The 6,000-nt window shown below is 40.7% G+C and overlaps 1 pseudogene; it reads right to left on the reverse strand.

Moving 5' to 3' along the window:
• Window positions 1-909: 909 nt before the first annotated feature.
• Window positions 910-2,645, reverse strand: LOC147800331 (G protein-coupled receptor GRL101-like; annotated as a pseudogene).
• Window positions 2,646-6,000: the final 3,355 nt, after the last annotated feature.

Raw genomic sequence — 6,000 nt, forward strand, 5'->3', positions numbered from 1 at the left:
GGTTGATGACGAAACCTCGGATGGAGAGAGTTCAGACTTGGAAGACAACGCCACCTACCAAGATTGGCTGGCTGAAGCCAGAGAAATAAATAGGGAGATGAGGGATGAAAAATATGACAAATACGTCAACGAAGGCATGGATGAAGATCAAGCCAGGCAGAAGGCAAACAGAAAGACCCTCTGGGCAGTCAAACAAGACTTTTTCGACAACTACAAGGAGTTTCTGTTAAGTAACATATATTTTGAGGGATAACAAAACTCACAAGGACATTGTGGATGATCTCAATGGAGAACTTGGCAAAGGCATGACAGTCAACAAAGTCTTGAATAGAGTTTTGCCTAATAAACATGCTGAAAAATTTGCTGGGCTGTTTCAGATAACATGAATCAGATTTTTTCTCATCTTTATATAAGCGTTTTTGTTTATACTTCTTTGACAAAATATTATTTCTGTCTGCTTATATGCTTACTTCGATTGGTTTTCATTATTTTTAGAACTAAAACACAAATCAGAAGGTTAATATCATGAAATGAAAACCAGCTCAGAATGTCACAGAAACTTGCTTTTTCTGTCTGCATGTTTTTCCATTAATGCCGACTCTTCACTTTGGAACAAAAGAGCGTGCAATCGCTGGATCATTTTTTAACTAGATAAAAACTTTGTACTCCTTTAAGGGTCATTTTAAGATATCAAACCTATTTTGCGTTAACTTGAATGAATATTAGGATGCTATGCTTACAAATTGGCAAAGAAGATCATTTCAGTGTTACAGCCGTTACAGGGATATTTCTTACGCTCTCAAATTAGATTTAGCGATAATGGTGGAGCTGCTTAAAGGTTAAAACAGCGACTGTTGCAAGCTATCCATACTGCTTCATTCACAAATCACATTGATATGTGAGCCATCTCTATATTCTGTGCCTCTGAATTTCTGCCTTGTCTTTTTGGATTCGATTTCGTTGCCCCTTGCTGGGGTTGGCATTCTTCTTGGGCTTAGTCACGCAACAGACCGTGAGGAATGTATACAGATAGGGATTGAGTTAATTGGCAGAATAAAAACCACAGTCCACTCGTAAATATCAGTGTGAACTTGACAGTTCCTGTCTGAGACCGGATCCCCATGACGATTACTGACATCCAACAACAGAAATCGGTCACAACAATCAACGCCAGCTTGACCGCCATTCTGATTTCACTGTCTCTGTGTGCTTCTACTGGGACAGCCTTTGAGGTCCTCTTGACAGTGATGAAAATTGCGACGTAACAGCACAACACAATCATAAAAGAAACCAAGTTTATACCAAGAAAGGAAACGATTGACAAGACCCAGGGTAGTTTCCTACATGCAGTTTGTTCGTATTTGTGTTTAAAATTACTGAAGCCTTTGGAGATCGGAACAGCTGCGGTTCGGGATACCACTTTAGCCGCTTCAGTGGTAAGAGGAAGGCCGATACAGACATCCGAAAGTCCATACACATCCGAATCACAACCAACAGAAATTGCAGGGACCACACTCACAAGTAGCGACAGCCCCCACAAGACGACAAGGATGACTTTGTTGACTTTACTTTGAGACTGAGGGCTCGGAAAGGAAAGACTATGCCCAGAAAACAGTCAACACTGATAAGGGTCACAAAAAACACACAGAAGCTTCGCTGGATAGAACTACCAGAACTCCAGCGAGTTTGCACAGATTGTCAGACCGCCACTGTGGGGCATGGAAATAGTACTGGTCACCATATTTAAGATCTGCAGCTGCTATAATTAACACGTACACACCCATCAGGTAATCTGCTGCGGCTAGACTGCCAACCATCAGGGACAGCGTCTTTTTACCCCCTCTGCCACCTTTCTGCTTGAGCCTCCAAACGATGACGGAAACATTACCAATCATAGCGCTTATTCCTAATACCCACAATGTCATTCGTAATATGGTGTTTCCCACAAGCCTGTCGCACAGATTCAAATCTGGTTTAACATATGTTGTAAGGCAGTCGTCCTCAACAGAGAAGTTTGGCAACTCGGCCAAGGCACAACAATGACGGTAGTCAGTGACAGTCCAGCTGAAATATTATTTATGAATTAGATGGATGGACGAAGTATTAAAAGATTATAAAATTGTAAAAAAATATGTCAACCAAACTTTCCGCAACTTTGATTCGTTGCCATGCTCTTTAACAACATCTTTTCCTTTGTTTTTCCTTGTTCCTTGAGTTTATAAGTGAAATGGCAACGTTCTGGTGTCATTAACTAAGTCTTAGAGCTCTTGATAATTTACCATTTTTCCCGGTCCCTTATTTACACATTCGGTAACAATCTACTTTCAAATTTTTGAAATAAAGTAAAGATTCCTAAAGCACGTTTGCCCTGTAGTGACGTCCCAATAATGTGATTCTTTTTTAATTTTGGCAGACTTCTGCGATTGCAAAATCTTATAGCATCGAAAGTGTGACAAAGGTACATTTGCCCCCCAAATTTAAAAATACACCAAAGTCCCATTCTCTGTTACAAATAGTCGAAGTACATGTTGTTTCTTTTATAGACAGACTCCTTTTCCGTTGAGTTTATTCTATATACAGATCTTCTTCTACCCATACTCTTCGCACTTGGGTGTGTTCGATTGGCTTCCGAACTTGGCGCACATGCATCAATCAGAGATTGTCCGCGAATATTTTCATGGTATGTTAGTTTTCAAAGACCTTTATCCACAAAACTACAGCCCCGGTGGCGTTTAACCTACCATGTGCGTAGACAGGGAAGTATTATTTAAAGTTGGAGTGAGGTCATGATGAGGTTATCCGTGACAGGTGACTTTACATTAGATTTCTATGAATTTTGAAAGTTTGCAATTTTCTTCTTATTGACACCAGTTTCTTGCAGAGGATCGACTTAAAACCTTACGAACAGAAACCCGGGAGCTGCAATTATGTCTCTACAATTTTCAAACTCCTTTTCAAAGATTTTCGTGTAAATCTGATCCAATTCAGCCTTGGCCGAATATTACTCTAACTTACAGAATACTTTCGTTAACGTGATGTTATCGGGTTTCTAGTTAAGCTGCATTCCATGTGTCAAAACCTCACACATTTAAAAAGTTAATTTTGTAGATATAGAGAAGAGCGGACAAGCTGCTAGATTACGGTTAGTTTGTGGTAGTGGTTCCTTTTTTGCCTTTTTTTGTGATGCCAGCATGATGATATAACGTCAATCGCTTCTACGCGTCTTTTTCACATCGATAAAAAACAAATGAAGACTTCTGTTCAGGTTTTTTTGTGGCTCTCGGCCGTGTATTTTCACGCCGTCACTCCTGCCTGGCATCAACTAAAAAAACACCCGAAATTTAAACAACGTGACTCTGAAAACGCCAATGCGCCGGCGCCGCTGCAACGGGTCTCCAGGGATGACCAGTAGGGAACCACTGCACGGCTCTTCTGTGGATCCATGCTGGCGCCCCCACTGGTCATCCGGCACCGACGTTACAATAAAACCTTACCATTTGCCATATTAGCAACGTATTATTATAATTTTGTCTTTTGGGGCCACCCAAAAATCAAAACAGTTCTTTGGTCGTCTTGCATTACCACAATCGTTGATTTTTTTTTGCGTCAAAAGTTTATTTTTCAAGCTTACCACAGGGACAAGCATGGAAAGAGGACTTTAAACTGAACTCAAGCTTCCATGGTCGTTCTTTATCACAAGACTAAAGTAATGGCAATATTGAACCGAAACTGGATTTCTGTCACTGAATAGTCAAGTGCAAGTACGGCCCGACAGATATTTGTAATTTGCATTCATGCAACAAGTAGCCTATGTTGTGGTGACACTCTGCATAATACCGGAGGAGCTCGTCATAAAAAAAGCATAGTTTTGAGGACGGTCCTGCTGTCCACACTGCACAAAATGTGGGATTAATTTAACACCGTGAGTGTGATAACATGACCACACCAGATAGTTTTTAACACCCATATTGACACCAGTTAATATCACAGTTTTCTGCAGTATATTTCTGACGTTAAAGTGGACCATTGGGGCATGTCTCTCCTTACCGGAGATCACGTGTACCAGACCCGCTTCAATAATTGAAACCTTGACACATACACGACTTTGTACAAGCCGTATTCCATCAGCTTTCGGTGCCCCTGAAAATGTCTGCTGCCCCTGGTGTTCCTTTGAAGTTCCATTCCATGCTGTAACGCAACTGTTTACGCTTTCTTCTAAAGGAACTGAATGTTTTAGCTGTTACATTTCAACGTATTTGTGCAGGAGCGGTTCAAGAGCCAATTGGCGGGGGTGCTAGAAACCGTCGGACGTGACGTAACCTTTTCAATTTCCCTACCACTTTGGGAGAAAAGAAATCGTATGCATATTACTCATGCAAAAATAATCATGGACTATTTATTCAATCAAAAAATAATTAGGTCCAGAATTGCGAATCTAGTATTTTCCAGCCTTTCTGGGGATGCTTTAGAGGGTGGGGCCAACCTCTCTAGCGTCCCCTCCCGAGAACCGCACCTGCGTTTGTGATGTATCTTCACAAGAAAGTCTATCAAACTTACAGTATTTGGAGCTGGGAAAGGCCCGAAAAAGTGCCAAAAGGAATAGAACTGATTTTCACATTCATCATTGAACTGTTAATTAAAACAAACAGAAAGTTTGTAGTTATCTGCCCATACAAATTAGGATTACATTTTGTACAGTTTTAGCATACGGGATTCATGATTCGTGAAGCAGCGATCGCTTCCTACTCATTCAACCCTGCTTGCTTTATGAAAGTGTTTGTTATCTCCTTTACATTGGTCTGAGCACCTATCATCGGCTAACTTACAGAAACATAACTGTTGACGTCAAAACCGCAAGAGATTTCCAACAGATTTAGGGTAGAACGACGGCTTAATGACTATCAAAATGTCTCTAGCCTAAAAAATATCATTACCGGTGCTTAACATAACATTTCCCCTTGTACATCTCTATTAGAGACCTTTTTGCACCGTTAAAGGGGAATCACAACACCGGAAACGTAGAGCTTTGTTTCCTCTCGGCTTCCTCCGTCATAATTGCTAATATTGCTACAGTTTGCAAGCTAAAATGGAGCGTCGAATGACTGTCATCAATTGGAAAAGGAGATTCATTAAGTTGCAATGTTCCACTCCTAGGACGGAGAGCCTAACTCAGCTATTATCTTTTGGCGTCGGGAAAGGGTTTTTAAAGCCACATATAATTATAAACGCAGCAGAGAGAAGCAAGGTTCATAGAAGCCTGTTGATTAGATGGGAGTTGGAGCATCTTTTTCGTCGACATATTTGAGTAGTTTTTTCAACTGACAAGTCCAGAAAATAGTACCCTAACGGTATTGCAACCAAAAAATGGGAAACAATAATTTAATTGGTTTTAATGAAAATAAAGTTCGAAATGTTTTCTTTTTCCTAAATCTAACAACAAACTTACAGGTACTCAAGTCTGACAAGTCCACCGAAGGCATTTGGCGCAATGGAACCGATTCTAAAATCTCCCCCTGCAAATAGGAAGATTAACACTGTTGAAACACTGAAAACTAAGAATGCTATATAATTCGAGAGAAAATTGATCATATTCAAGTCCCTTACTTTCGAGAAGGTCATGCGCCAACTAATACAATCAGGGAAAGAGAGAAAAAAATCTGCATGTGACGTAAAAAGGTAATGCCTCTTGAAGCAATGTGGTCCTGAAAGCAAGCAGAAGTTCGAGAGAGCTCAAGTCCGGAGTTCCAGTCCAAAGGGGCTCAAATCGTAACGAACTAGAAGTCAAAAAGAGCTGATGTCCAGAGAGGCGTTCATGTCTCTTGATTAGCTGGAATTTTGATACCGCTGGAGTTGCCTCCAACGTGCTTAGAGAGGCGTGTAAAGCCCTATAAGATTTTACTATTTTTTTAACTGACTGTTTTCATCTATGGCGTGTACGAACCCCAGGGGAGAGGGGAACGACAGCTCCATGCAGCGTAACTCCATATGCAGGTAGATATA

This window comes from Acanthaster planci, linkage group LG01, assembly GCF_054643075.1.
Source record: "Acanthaster planci isolate LZ-2023a linkage group LG01, COTS_SCS, whole genome shotgun sequence".
Taxonomy (NCBI): domain Eukaryota; kingdom Metazoa; phylum Echinodermata; class Asteroidea; order Valvatida; family Acanthasteridae; genus Acanthaster; species Acanthaster planci.